The sequence below is a fragment of the Bidens hawaiensis genome, unplaced genomic scaffold (assembly GCF_021521415.1).
Source record: "Bidens hawaiensis isolate Kalapana, Puna unplaced genomic scaffold, B.hawaiensis_p1.1 tig00004795_1, whole genome shotgun sequence".
Classification (NCBI taxonomy): domain Eukaryota; kingdom Viridiplantae; phylum Streptophyta; class Magnoliopsida; order Asterales; family Asteraceae; genus Bidens; species Bidens hawaiensis.
Window position 1 is genome coordinate 728,502 of NW_027491299.1, and position 16,456 is coordinate 744,957.

A 16,456-nucleotide genomic window follows, 5' to 3' on the forward strand; every position below is an offset into this window, starting at 1 on the left:
AAAAGTTAAAAATAATTATTTAGGAGTTCGATAAGTATGGGGTAATTTAGTAACTTTGTTATTTTATTTATTTTTCATTCTCTTCTAAAGATTTTTCACCCTTATATCCTGTAAAAGCACCCTTCCTCTCTCCATCGGTCACATCTCTCCGCCTGTCACTGTCTACCGCCGTTCATGGATTCCGACCACCGTGCCGGAGCCCGAGACCTCCTCCTCCTCCTTCATTCAAAACTCAAATCCTACCCCTAACCTACATTTAAGAAAAACACTTTAATCACCAGCTCCAATAACCATCAAATCGTCTCTCCGACAACCTTGCTCCACCTTTGTATGATGGTTCAACAACGTCCGACGAGTCCTTGCCCCTGTTAACTAACTGTTCGACGTCGAAATTTGAACAATAGATTCTTCAATTTCACAACATCACATCCGTTGATGCTCTCATCTTCGTCGACGATGTTCACTGCATATTTGGAAGCTCCGGCCGCTGCCGCCAATTATCTGAATAATCGTTTATCTAAATCGATGTGTTTGTGTGTTTGTGTGTGGTTTTTGTTGATTTGAATAGTGTAGCATAAATCCGTGACTTGTATGTTCGATTGGGACCGGTTGCCTGGTTCTCCGCCGTAGACCTTCGCCGGAAAACTGTTCAAAGCTCACCACCACAACCACATCGGAGGTTGCAGATTTTTGTGGTTTCGACGAACGACGCCTGTTGTATTGAAGCCATGCTTTATAATAGAGTATTATGAAAATGTTTCCATTTTTGATTAGGCCACTATCTTACAAGAAAAGAAAAAAACTAAATAAATAATGAAATTACCATAGTATTCCTAACTTAACGGACAAACTTAGACGGGGTTAGAAAAAAGTATTAAAATTGCAAGTTTTAGAAAAGTGAAGTAGCCATTTGCAATGAATTCAAAATCACTACTAAAGTTGCGTAATTGGGCAAACCACAGGTACTAAAATGACACTTAACTCTTAATAATAATATACTTTTATTATGACAATGTATTTATTATGTGACTTAATCCAAAAATAGTGAAACCATAAGAAAAATACCGTAGTTTCGTCACAGGAAGTCGAAGACTCGTCTTCACACATTGGTCGGTTCATACTAGTCTACATTCTCTCAGTCTTTGGGATTCCTTATTTTACCTCCTTATAACTTATTTAAGACATAAGTTATAAGTTACAAAATTGTACCTTATACCTTATATACTTACAGAATCTAACTTTTTCAAACACCTTATGACTTATAACTCATAAGTTATAAGCTATAAGGAGCTAAAATAAAGAATCCCAAACACCCCCTTAATCGAGCTCTAACAAAATAATATTGATCACCCGAAGTGCTTCAGATCAGTATCACATAGATTACTTCTCTAAACGATCGACTTTCCAAGTTTGAACTTTTCAGCCCGTGCAAATTTAAAAAATTAACCCAATATTAATTTTTTTTCTTGGTCTTGTTCTCCATCGACGAAATATATGAAGCCAATTAATCGGTTTATCACAATCCTGCTTCAATGTGCAATTAAATCAAGCGAATCTTTCCACGTTAGCCCACCTTCCTAGTGTTGCAAATGGATCCACCCCATAAATTCCTTGCATATAGTCCATGTGCTCATTATTCTCCTCCACAATGTTAGAATGAAATTTGTTGTGGCCCGGTAGTTAATTGGTTATGTACACCAACCAACCGTCTTACTAATTTGAATCCACCGACTAATCATTATATCATTTTTTTTTATTAAAATATAATTTTGTTGATGCAAAAATAGCGTTTACATCGAAACAGAACGCAAGCAATCAAAATTCTATGTCATTATCTCTTTTTTTAATTGAAAAACCAAGTCTTCTAAAAACTAAATTGATAGATCTTGAAGTCATAACATTAATATTCGTGGCCCGTTAGACTCGGCTGAGTAGCTTCACAACTTTAGGCGTGAGGAAACAAAAAGTGTCAAGTGCAAAAATTATAAATACATGTTGGTTGTTAAGACACGTCTTCTCATGTTTAGTCACCTTGCATGAAACGGCTTTTAAAGCAGCCTAACCAACCGTAAAACAACTACTCCCCAGACCCAGAAGAGGGGAAATCCTCCTTAGATCCACATACGTATATTTCCCTCTCATCCACCCAAAGACCAAAATATCAGCCGGTCGAAGAGTTGATCTTCCATTCAACAGGTTAGTCAAGATTCACAGGTGCCCCTATCTTGACAGATTCCTCACATGCTTGAATATGTCAAAGTGAAATTTCTAACCAAATCATGTCGGTACTAGCTCTCTACAATGTACAACGTACTCGTCACAGCAGTCCAAACATGACTTACGACAAACATAGCATATCTAATTAAATTAATAGGTGATATTCTACTTCTGGATCCATCTAACTCGTTTATTACATGATAAAAATCTCAAACCTCCAAATGAAATTCTAATTTAATTTGGGTTCTATACCTAATGACCTACTATATTCTTTGGATTTCAATTTCAATAATTTACACCCAAGTAATATAAGGTTCTAAAGTCATCTTCTTCATAATTTCATACAAAATGTTTCTTATAAAATTTTCTTCTTCTCCCGGCTACGAAAATAAAATTTTGTAACTAAACAGACAAACTTACTTTTCCATGTTTAAGTAAACAGACAGACAGACTTTTCCATCTTCTAACATGGTTTTTTTTTTTTTTAATCAGCAAATTTATTTATATCTAAAACCCTCTAACTTTTTGCTTATGAGGATTTAAACCCACCACTTCAATTTTGAAAGGGTGAGTAGCATACACTAGACCATTATGCTATAGGTTGTCGTGTCACCCGCTGACTGCAATCTCTACTAAGAATATTTTATTAAATAAATTAAGTAAATCAATCCGATAAACCTAAACAACTCAAAACATACTTTAATCTTGATAACTTAATTAACCAACTAAAACTCTTCGCTTCTTCTTATTATCTTTTTTCTTTTTAATTATCAGCTCCTTCTTTGTATAGTGAAATCCTTCACACCCTTTTGTCACGATTCAGCATGCATGTGCACTTGGTTAGGTGTGTAAAATGTGATAAGTCGATAGGTAAAAGTGGGAGAGGTTTACAGTTATCATTTAGCAACGTAAAAGATGTATCAGTTGGCAACATAAAAGATGTATGGATCATGGTAGCTGGTATAGTAAAATAATTATTAATATTGAAGATTAGAGTACATGGTTCATTAATTAATTAGGGGACGGGAAGGTCTATAAATATAGAAGATATAAACAAGTAATTCTCACCCCCTATGTACAAGTTCTATAGAGAGAGATATGGCATTGAGTGGTAAAAGAGTTGCTTAGATCGAGATCAAGTCGGATGGTGATGTTTTTCACGAGTTATGGAAGGGGAATCCACACCAAGTTTCGAACATAACCCCGACCGCCATAAAAAATTGTCAAACCCATGAAGGTGAAGTTGGAACCGCAGGCTCTGTTCTCATCTGGAACTATTTCCATGGTATAAACACTTCCTTAACCTCTTAATTTCCTTAACTACTAACTTGCTTTAAATCAAAGCTTTGGATGATACTATAATATATGTGGTTGCAGATGGAAAAGACAGCGTTGCCAAAACACTAATCAAGGACATCAATGAAGACAAAAAGTCGGTCACCTTTGAGGTTCTTGAAAGAGATCTCCTGAAACTATATAAGACATGTGTTGTACACGTTCATGTAGACAAGCATGGTACAAACCACTTGGTCACATGGACCGTCGAGTATGAGAAGCGGAACCATGATGTTCCTGATCCAGATACGCTCATGGATCTTTATAGGCAGGTCATCAAAGACATCGAATCTCACCATCTTCAAGCGAACTAAATAATTCAAAATCAAACTGCAGTCATGTACTAAGTCATCGGTGGTTATAGCGTGATCTAAATAATTGATTTTGATTGTGTTGTGGTGTTTGGAATTCTTGTGCGGTTTCAATAAAGTGTTATTTTATTATATTATCAAATGGGTAAAATTATAATAGGAAGTATGGTTTTATTGATTTTTTACATGAATGATTGAGATTAGTTTAGGAAGGAAATCAAGTGTTAAACAGGAGAAGTGACATAATTAGGATAACACATTTGTTGACTTTCTCTCCCCATATGTAAGGCACATGTCAAATTCCCTAATCAATACTGAACGTTTATAACTTTTTTATACGGCATTGTTTTTAAAAAAACATATTCACCATAATAACGAGTGTTTTTTTTATCTTTTATATGAATACTTTATTGGTATAAAAATTCAAAAAAATTTCTGGGTTTTTTTTCAAATTATGTTTTACCAAACTTGTGTTATACAATTGAGTTTTTCATGGTGCTTTTTTTCATAGTGATTTTTCCATTTTGTTTTTTACATTTTGTTATACAATTGTGTATTTGTCGTTGTGTATTTTTTTTCATAGTGTGTTTTTTTATAGTGTTTTCCGTTGTGTTTTTTCCAATGGCCGTTTTCCGGTGACTGCTATTCGATGACTTTTCGGCGAATTTTTTTGGCGATTTTCCAACGAAATTTTCACGGGATTGTTTTCCGTTGTGTTTTTTCCGATGGTTGTTTTCCAGTGACTGCTTTTTGACGACTTTTTGGTGAAATTTTTTGGCGATTTTCCAACGAAATTTCCACGGGATTGTTTTCCGGTGACTTTCCGTTGACTTTTTCGGTAAAATTTTCCGACGAAATTTTCGGAGACATTTCCGGCGAGGTGGTGGCGGTGGGCGGTGGAGTGATGGTGGTTGTAGGAGATGAGTAAAGATGTAAGTGAATTTTTAAGATTAATATAAATGAGTTTTTAAGAGTAAAGTGAGCAGGTTTTAATAATAAATTAGAAGACTTCATACCTTTTATAGGAAAATCAAGCTTTTTATTTGAACTTAAACCATTATTGAAGTGTCTACATGAATAACTTGAATCTGATTTAACCGTGGCAGTGATCCAATTACAACTCGAATAAAGAATTAGAACCGTAGGGGTTCAGATTAACACTTTGTGATGAAAACCAAAACCCGCCATAAGGATTGATAAAAGTTCTTCCGTTCCTTGTTATAGTATTAGCTTTATGGGTTTAATAAATAAAATGTATTATTATATATAAAAATAAAAATTTACAAGTTTGGTGTCGCAAAGTACCTATTGGGCCACTTTACGGCACCCTATTGGTAGTTTTGTTTTGTTTTGTTTTGTTTTCGGCCCGTAATGAACGTAATGAAAACCTATCCAATGTTAATTTTTTTTTGTTCCTTTTTTATTATTTTGTTTTAGTTACGGTACCGTGTCGAACGCGACGGAAACCGACCGAATTCGTATAGACTCACCACGTTTTGTTTTAGTTCCAGTACCGTAACGAAAACCTACCAAATGTTAGCTTTTTTGTTTTTTTAGTTCTGGTTACGTAACGAACATGAAAAAAAACCGAACAAATTCGCGTAGACTCAATCGATTCAACGCCCGGGATCGATAACAGAATGATCGAGTTTTGCCGATCGACGCCACGCCATTGGTCCAGTCCGCCCAAATTTTTTATAATTTTTTTGTTTTATTTTTGTCTTAGTTCCGATAAAATAGCGCGCTTAACCGAAACCGACTGAATTCACGCCGACTTACCACATCAACGCTTGGGTTATACCATCGCCAGGGTTTTACCGACCTGCCCGGCGCATCGCGTCGGGAAAAATACTAGTTTATAATAATCTTATTTAAAACCGCACCCATGGCTAATTTTACTTAACACTTAGTAATTAAAGGTTAGTTCTTGTGCTTCAATAATAATCTCATAAATATAAAACACTGACATTTAATTGTTAAAACATTTAACCAACAAGCCATGTAAATAATTTCATAAATGATCAAATAATGATTATTTCACCAAATAATTGATAACCTATATTAACTATATGTTTAATGAGCTGTAATATTTAACTACTAAATATTATTCATTCTTCGTTGTTAAAAGTGTACCTCTTTGGACTGTACCTTAGTAGTAGTAGTATTAAATGATCAATGATGGACATCTAATACAACAATCTTCCACTTAAACGATTAATCGATTAATTCCGGTAACGCCGAAAATGGTGAATTCCTGGCTACATCTCATTGCTCCTAGAAAGGTATGACGATTTATCTTCATCAACTATCTCCTTTGCATTAAGTAACGGTTAGTCAATCGTATTCAATAGCCATGGTAACATTATCTATCTGTCATTTTTGTATAGGACACTCATTGAATATGAGACATGGATCAATTTTTATTTTGATATAGTGTTCAACTGTTATTTTTCTGGTATCTAATTAGAAGTGGTCTAATAAACTACTCTAGCTTGAGTGGCCACATGTATTACACCGGTTCAAGTTAACGTGTAACGCCCAAAAATTTTCGTTACTTGATATAAGCATATATAGAAGTTGTATGTTAGTCGAGTTTTGATCTTTTAAGTTGAGGGGCCTCCTGGTAACTCTTAAAAGTCCATTCTTTAAGCTTTGGGATCAAGTCATCACATTTTGCAAGTAGAAGGACTGCTTTTATAAATTGCCTAAAAAAAAACATCTCGGCCGCCACCGTTGCTGTCTATGATCGACATCTTCAAGCAGCCCCCAGCCTCGTTTTTTTCATTTCTCCAATCAATCCTAGGGATGGCAATGGGTCGAGTTTGGGTCGGGTTTAGGTATTCCCAAACCCATGCCCGGTTATAAAGTCCATCCAAACCCGTTGGGTTTTAATCGAGTAATTACCAGTCAGGTTTCGGGTTTCCTATCGGGTTTTGACAAAATACCCGTCGAGTATACCCGGTTAAAAACCCGTCGGGTTTCTACCGGGGTTTTGATAAAATACAACTAATCTATTATAAAGATAGTTACCATAAAGGTAAAATATCTCAAATAATTGGCATAAACAACTTTCAACAAATAATATATTTGAAATATAGTATAAATATAATATAATAAGCTATATCAGATAAATCGGGTATATAATCGGCTAAATGGGTCTATGTTATCGAGTAATCGGGTATATTAGAAATCCCAAACCCGTCTCAAACCCGCAAAAAAATTCAAAACTAATCCCAAACCCTAACAGGTCGGGTATTACCCGTCCTATTTTGTCGGGTTTCGGGTTTTCCCATCGGGTTCGGGTTTCATTGCCATCTCTAATCAATCCCAACCTACTTCTACTCAATTGAAGGTTAGTATTATTCGGTTGAACGTCTTTTTCAATCATATACGGCTGATTAGACTCGTAAATCGCTCTATCTTTCGGTTTAGGTCATAATCGGTGGCTGCCCATTTGGGCTAATTCCGGGGCTAATTAATTGAGGTTTCTTGTCCTAATATCTCCCTATGTATGTCCCTTACAACATACTAAAATATCATGGTCATTGGAATTGGTTAGCTTGGTCAATTGTTGATAGTTCGGAAACTAGTGTTTCGGTCGTTTAAATTGTTAATTGTTGCGATTCGCGTGTTGTTTGAGGGAATTACCAACCCAATCAGATTTTGTAATATTAGGATGATAAACGAGCCGTGAAAATATTAATGTTTAGTAAAACGAGGCTGAATTGATTGGTGATTGCTCAAATGGTTCGGTAGAACACGAATTCTCGCTTAATCGGTAATTTGTGCTTTGTATAAGGGAATTGTCAACCTATTCAGCTCTTGTAGTGTCGTGTAAACTTATTTGGTGTAATAATATTAACTTTTAGCTATGCGGGGCTAAGTTGGTTGGTAATTGCTCAAACGGTTCGGTTGAGCGCGAATTCTCGCTTAATCGATAATTCATGCGATGTACATGAGAATTGCCAACCCATTCAGCTTTTGTAGTGTCGTGTGGACTTATGGACTGTAATAACAGTAAATTTTATCTAAACGGGCCTGAGTTGGTTGGTGATTACTTAAACGGCTCGTTAACGCGCGAATTCGACACAATTAACATAAACCGGGGGTAGTTTGGAAACCCTTTTGTCCCGATTTTAATTAAGGGTGGCTTTGGTAAATTAAATACCTCAGGCGCTGATGCAAGTGAAATAAGTATGGGTAAGGCTTCGGGTCAATTAAATAATGTTAGGTGTGTAAATATGTGAAAAGTCGATAAGTAAATTAAACTGGGAGAGGTTGTAAGGCCCCGAACCCGGTAGCCTTACTTTAGCGTCGGATTTACTCATAAACACAGTTCTTACAAATCAGAGTTCATTAAAACTTTCGCGGAATATAAAAACTTTCATGAAACGTTACAACAATCCAAAACTTGCCTTATTTAAACATTCTTGTCTTTCAAAATAAACGTCAATTACATTAAAACATCTTGAGTCTTTAGATGCCAGTCTCCTATTCGCCCACCATGTGCCCGCTCAAGCTAGCTGTCTCATTCTACTCACCTGCGTGCATACTAAAAGTCAGCTACGCTGAGTGAGTTCTAGTTAATCATACACTATACAATACATATAAACTTATATTCTTTCATTCATACTTTCATACTTTCATACTTTCTTTTGTATTAACTTACTTTCATATCTTACGTTATAAAGAGCATTACGCCCTACATTCCTCGAGTATTATTAGGGCTCGGTACCCTCCTTCCTCGAGTATTATTAGGGCTCGGTACCCTCCTTCCTCGAGTATTATTAGGGCTCGGTACCCTCTTTTCTCGAGTATTATTAGGGCTCGGTACCCTCTTTCCTCGAATATTAGTAGGGTTCGGTTCCCTAGTTCTCGAATATTAGTAGGGTTCGATTCCCTCTTCGTTACCATACAACCATACATCATACCTCGAGTATTATTAGGGCTCAGTACCCTCTTTCCTCGAGTATTATTAGGGCTCGGTACCCTCTTTCCTCGAATATTAGTAGGGTTCGGTTCCCTAGTTCTCGAATATTAGTAGGGTTCGATTCCCTCTTCGTTACCATACAACCATACATCATACCTCGAGTATTATTAGGGCTCGGTACCCTCTTTCCTCGAGTATTATTAGGGCTCGGTACCCTCTTTTCTCTAATATTAGTAGGGTTCGGTTCCCTAGTTCTCGAATATTAGTAGGGTTCGATTCCCTCTTCGTTACTATACAACCATACATCATACCTCGAGTATTATTAGGGCTAGGTACCCTCTTTCCTCGAGTATTATTAGGGCTCGGTACCCTCTTTCCTCGAATATTAGTAGGGTTCGGTTCCCTAGTTCTCGAATATTAGTAGGGTTCGATTCCCTCTTCGTTACCATACAACCATACATCATACCTCGAGTATTATTAGGGCTCGGTACCCTCTTCGTAACCATACAACCATACAACCATCATTTCCTTCTTTTATTAACTTTATCACTTTTATACACATAAGCATACATATCATACTTATCTTATACATAGCGTTACAACCTGACAGTACGTGCAATATCCGAAGATCGTTCACATACCATCAAGCAATCATTCATACATATCACATTATTCACATAAGGCATACACTTATCTCTTAGGATAAGCGTATTAACAAACATATCGAGTATGCACACAGCCCCGAAAACATAACACATAAATGGGGCTAGAAACTCACCTGAACTCTGCTTCTTCCTCCGATAGTTGTAAATCCCTTCTTTAACTGAGCTCGGCTGACTGTATAAGTTACACGTATCAATACTCGCCTGATTTAATCTGGTGGCCTAGTATTAGCTTACTTTTACTTATCGTTTTTAATTTATTTTCTAATCGAACTTGACTTTAGGCGAAGTTAAACCTTAGGCGAACATAGCTTTAGGCGAAGTTAAACCTTAGGCGAACTTAGCTTTGCAGGCGAAGTTGTCATTAGGCGAACTTAGCTTTGCAGCGAAGTTGTCATCAGGCGAACTTAGCTTTGCAGGCGAAGTTCATCAGGCGAACTTAGCTTGCAGGCAAAGTTGTCATCAGGCGAACTTAGCTTTGCAGCGAAGTTGTCATCAGGCGAACTTAGCTTTGCAGGCGAAGTTCATCAGGCGAACTTAGCTTGCAGGCGAAGTTGTCCAGCTGCAGGTACTGTTCGTCCTTAAATCCCTTAATCATCTTCGTTTCTGAACCAAATAACTCGATTTAGGTATCCACGGAATCGTCTGACCAGCGCCTACAAACCCCAACCATCAAATCGACCTAACATCGATGTTTAAAGGGTGCGATTTAGGCATATAGGTTACGGGTTCTTTTATCAATCGATTAACCCATCAAATCATATCCATTTTCAGTAAGTTTAGCTTTGTTGGATTCGTTTTTACCATACAAACACATATCTATCATTTCTATACTAATCCAAACCTAAACGAACAAGTTCTCGATATAAACGTACCGTAAATGAGTCGAACTACGAACACGAGCTTGTCTTGTTGCTTTGGTTCGTCACGACGATCTAGCACCAACGAGCACGGGTCCTCGCCTTTGGATCTTGGTTCGGGTTGTGTGTGTTTTGGAGTGTGTAGAGATTAGGATGGATAAATGGATGGAATGGAAAGGATTGGGGTTTAAGGGGGTATTTATACTCCCTTAAGCCCATGGACCGAAGGCCCATATTTCCTTTTGGTCCATATCTAATCCCATCTAATTATCCTACTAAGTCTTCATATTTTGCTATTATTATTATCGTTCCACTAACTCGTTTATTTCATCCGACAAAATAATATAATAAATATTACTTTAGAAATTTCGGGATGTTACAGAGGTTTACCGTTATCATTTAGCAACGTAAAAGATGTATCATTTGGCAAAATAAAAGATGCTTGGATCATGGTAGTTGGTGTAGTAAGATAATACATTAATATTGAATATTAGAGTACATGGTTCATTTATTAATTAGGGAATAGGAAGGTCTATAAATATAGAAGATATAAACAAGTAATTCGCATGTACAAGTTGTATATAGAGAGAGATATGAAGTGGTAAAATAGTTGCTCAGATCGAGATCAAGCCGGATGGTGATGTTTTTCACGAGTTATGCAAGGAGAATCCACACCAAGTTCCAAACATAACCCCGACCACCATCAAAAATTGTCAAACCCATGAAGGTGAAGTTGGAACCGCAGGCTCAGTTTTCATCTGGAACTATTTCCATGGTATATATCTATATATCTAATTTAACATCTTAATTTCCTTAACTGTCAATTATTTTTCTTGAAATCAAAGCTTTGGATGATAATATAATATTTGTGGTTGAAGATGGAAAAGACAGTGTTGCCAAAACACTAATCAAGGACATCTATAAAGATAAAAAGTCGGTCACCTTTGAGGTTCTTGAAGGAGATCTCCTGAAACTATGTAAGACATGTGTTGTACACGTTCATGTAGACAAGCATGGTGCAAACCACTTGGTCACATGGACCGTCGAGTATGAGAAGCGGAACCCTGATGTTCCTGATCCAGATACGCTCATGGACCTTTATAGAAAGGTCACCAAAGACATCGAATCTCATGATCTTCAAGCGAACTAAATAATTCAAAATCAAACTGCAATCATGTACTAAGTCACAAGTGGTTATAGCGTGATCTAAATAATTGATTTTGATTCTGTTGTCATGTTTGAAATTCATGTACAGTTTTAATAAAGTGTTATTTTATTATATTATCAAAACGGTTATGTTATAATATGAAGTATGGTTTTTGTAGTAAGGATAAAAAGTAATATGGTTCATTGAATTTTGACATGGATGGTTGATATTAGTTTAGGGAGGAAGTCGAGTGTGAAACAAGAGGAGCTGCATAATAGGGATAACACATATACTGACTTTCTCTCTACACATGTCAAATTCCCCATCATTTTACAACGCTTATAACTTTTTTATATGACATACTTTTAAAAAATAAATTCACCATAATCACAAGTGTTTTTATCTTTTATATGAATACCAAATTGCTATATAAAAATTTAAAAATATAATGGCTTTTTACAAATTGTGTTTTACCAAAATTATGTTATACAATTGTGTTTTTCATGATGTTTTTTTTTCACAGGATTTTTTCCATTTTGTTTTTTTACATTATGTTATATAATTGTGTTTTTTTCAGTTTTTTTTTCATTGTTTTTTTACATTATGTTTTTTCATAGTGTTTTCCATTGTGTTTTTTCCGGTGACTATTTTTCGAATACTTTTCGGTGAATTTTTTGGCGATTTTGCCGGCAAAATTTCTCCGGGATTTTTTTCCGGTGACTTTCCGATGACTTTTTCGGAGAACTTTTCCGGCTAAATTTTGGGAGACTTTTCCGGTGATGTGGTGACGGTGGAGTGGTGGTGGTTGTAGGAGATGAGTGAAGATGTAAGTGGTTTTTGAGATTAATGTGAGTTTTTAAGATTAAAGTTAGTGGATTTTTAATATTAAAGTAGAAGACTAAAATATCCTCCTTTCTAGCCTTTATAGGAAAATCAAAATTAAACCTAACCCATTAGTGGAGTGTCTATATGAATAACTTGAATCAGATATGACCGTGACAGTGACCCAGTTACAACTCAAATAAAGAATTAGAACCATACGAGTTCAAATTTAACACTTTATGATGAAAACCAAAACACGTCATAAGGATTAACAAAAGTTCTTCTGTTCCTTGTTATAGTATTAGCTTTAAGGGTTTAACAAATAAAATGTATTTATAATAATCTTATTTATAAACCGCACCCTTGGCTAATTTTACTTAACAATTACTAATTGAAGGTTAGTTCTTGTGCTTCAATAATAATCTCATAAATATAAAACACTGTTAAACGTTTAACCAGCAATCCTTGTAAATTCTTTCCTAAATGATCAAACTATGATTATCTCACCAAATAATTAATCACATATATTAACTCTATGTTTATTGAGCTATAATATTTAACTATTAAATATTATTCCTTGTTCCTTGTTAAAAGTGTACCTCTTTGGATTATACCTTGGTAGTAATGTTGAATGATCGATGATGGACATATAATCCAACAATCTCCCACTTAAACGATTAATCAATTAATTCCGTTAATGCGGACAATGGTGAATTCCTAGCTGCATCTCACTGCCCCTAGTAAGGTATGACGATTTATCTTCGTCAACTATCTCCTTTGCATTAACTAATGGTTAGTGAGTCATATCAATAGCCATAGCAACATTTTCTATCTATCATTTTCGTATAGGACACTCATTGAACATGAGACATGGATCAACTTTCATTCTCATATAGTGTTCAACTGTTATTTTTCTGGTATCTAATTAAAAAGTGGTCTAATAAACTACTCTAGCTTGAGTGGCCATATGTTTTACACCGGTTCAAGTTAACGAGGGTGCAGAATGTCCTACTCCTTTATACAAGGAGAACACAATCCCGCTGATAACATACAAATTCTATTCAACCTTAGAATCATTCCCAATACATATTCGTATAACTGCCTTTTACGGAACAACATTAAATACGATCAAAGAATAACCATTAGACCATGTTAGTTGTAATATGTTTCTCAAGTCGAAGGATAAAATGGTCATACCATATTCAAAACTTCTTATGACAGTGTCCATGAAGAACTTATTAAAATTGAGTTACATCCATTATTATTATCCACTAATATCTATGAATGTTATCTCCAACTCCTAAGCCTTCATCTCGTGAACCAGCAAACCATTCATAGTAGTCCTAAATCATATGGATTCCCATGATCTGATCGAATACAGACCTTTAGAGTAATATAGTTATTTAAGGATTGCTAAAACATACAAAATACAATTATAGAAACATCTATTGTTAATAAAAACAACTTCCCAATGCATCTAACTAATTGTTCCAAAACACCCAATACTAAAACAATTCAGATCAAATTCACTGTCTAGCAATTCTAATCCCTGTGTTATCTCCACGCTCCTCATGTTTACACTAAAGCATGGGCTTAGTGAACGGGTTTGCTTGATTGTATCTGTTTGAACTTTGTTTATTACAATGTCTCCTCATTCCAATACTTATCTTATGTAATGGAACGTCCCGAGTGTGTGCATCCTGCTGTTATGTGACGTTAGTTCCTTCGTTTAAGATATTGCACCAGTGATGTCACATAGTATCCCATTGGTTTTCTGAATACTAGTGTGGATTATTATGGTGTAAATTATTGTCAATGCTAGCTTAACCGTCAGAGATAAGGGTGTATATGAATGTTTATATTAAGTTTGTATGATTAATGCAAGTAAGTTGTAGAATCTAACACAAGTGTGATCACGAAGGGAAGTGTGTAGGACAAAAGGAGTAACGTGATTAGTTAATTACAACTGATCACTGTCATTAATTGTTTGTCTTACAAGTCTTGTACTAAATAATTCTTGTAATGATAACATTTGTGTTTTTCCCAATAGAATATCATGGCTGGTGTAAGAGGACACGATCAACGAATATTTGGTGTGATTAAAATTGGATATTAATTTTTAGTATATCCATATCTTTTAAGATTTTCATATCAAATATTTGGTGTGATTACTTTTTAATATAATGAGATATTATAACCCGTTTAAGGGCTACTTGGGTTTGGTGAATCCCATACCTATGAATTCGGGTCTAATTCATGAGAAGGCCCCACTTAGAAATAAAGAAATCTGGTGGCTTGAGAGAATGTATGGAGCAACTAGAGAGCTTTTAAAGGTTTTGTTTATATATATTTAAGATTTTCTAATTTAATAATATTTTTTTGCTCATTTAAATCAACAAGTTGTTTTAAACTCGTGTGCTGCGTCCGAGACTTGGCAGGAATCGCAGTTGGTATCTGCTATGTTCGTTACGATACCATCAAAAAAATATTTTGTGACCAAAGTTGAAAGTAGGAAAATGTTGAGGTTAAATGTGAAACAACTCTTTTTAACCAACTTGTAAAAGTCTAAAAGTTTTATAGTCAAAGTTGAAAAACTAAAAGTGTCGTGGCAAAAATTGAAAGAACAAAAGTAAAGTGTATGACTTTTAATACAAAAGTTGAAAAATTAAACGTCTTATGACAAAAGTTGAAAATGTGAAATATTGACGTTGCTAAATATATAGGAGGTGTTTGGGATTCTTTATTTTACATTCTTATAACTTTTTCCCAAAAATTAATAAGTCACAATATTGTCAATAAGCCATAATACAAAACACATTTTAACTTTTTCAGATACCTCTAATACATACAAAGTTGTGTGGTAAAAGTTGATATATAAAAATTTGGGTGTCAAAATTTTTTGACTAACATGTAAAAATGTTGAAAATTGGTTGGTTAAACTTAAAGAAACAATTATAGTTAGCTTTGAGTTATGTTACAATAGGAAGTATGAATTTTATAGGAATAATAAGAAGCAATCTAGTCTATTGACTCTGGACATGGATGAATAAGATTAATTTATGGTTGAAACCAAATGTTAAATAAGAGGAGAGATACAAAAGAAATAACATATATGTTGACTTTCTCTCCCAACATGTAAAAGGCATGTCAAATCCTCCATCATTTTAAAACACTCATAACTTTTTAATACGATACTTAAAAAAATCCAAACAAAAAAACAAAAGCAAAATAAAACCACCATAATAACGAGTTTTTAAATCTTTTATACGAGTACGATATGACTATATAAAAATTTAAAATGGTGGGTTTTTTTCAATTTATCTTTTACTAATAATTGTGTGTTACAAAATTGTGTTTTAGTAAACTATGTTTTGTCAGATTGTGTTTTACTCCTTGTGTTTTTTTCTTCATAGTATTTTCAATGTTGAAAAACACAATTGATGGAGTTGGTGACCGTTTTCCGGTTACTTTTCCTGACTACTTTCCCGGTAAATTTTTTCAGTCAACTATTCCTGCTGGCTTTTTCTAGCGAACTTTACCGGCGAAGTAGTGGTGGTGGCAATGAAGTGGTGACGATAGATGATGGAATGGTGGTGGTTGTAGGAGGTGAGTGAAAATTGAGTTTTTAAATGAATGTGAAGGACTGAAAGGCAAAATACCACTATTTCTAACTTTTCTAGCAAAACCAAACTTGGTATTTGAATCAAACCCTTGGAATATATAATTTGATGAAATTTTTAGACAGGATATTTTACAACGTATAAGTTTAGTTGTCCTCGGTTTTAAAATGATTTAATGAATTTTGAATAAATAATATTCTTTTTCAAGATAAAGTTAATTTAAGATACAGAGAATATAACATAAATCAATTAGAAATCTAATAAAGAGAATATTCTAAGTTAGTCATGCCATTAGACTTCACACTATGGGCGCGGTGGAGGGGGAGAAAAGGAGCCGATGGAGGGGGAACACCGCCGGGGGCGTAGTGGAGGCGGGCGCGGAGGGAGATGGTGCCGTCCAGACGACCGGCGTGGAGGGAAGGTGGGGGGGGGGGGCACCCCAACGGTTAAAAATCTGTCCGTTAAAAGAAATTAAATAATAATATAATAAATTTCTCTATAAATTCAAGCCATTTTCTCAATTTTACTCAAACAACTTTCATTTTCACACCA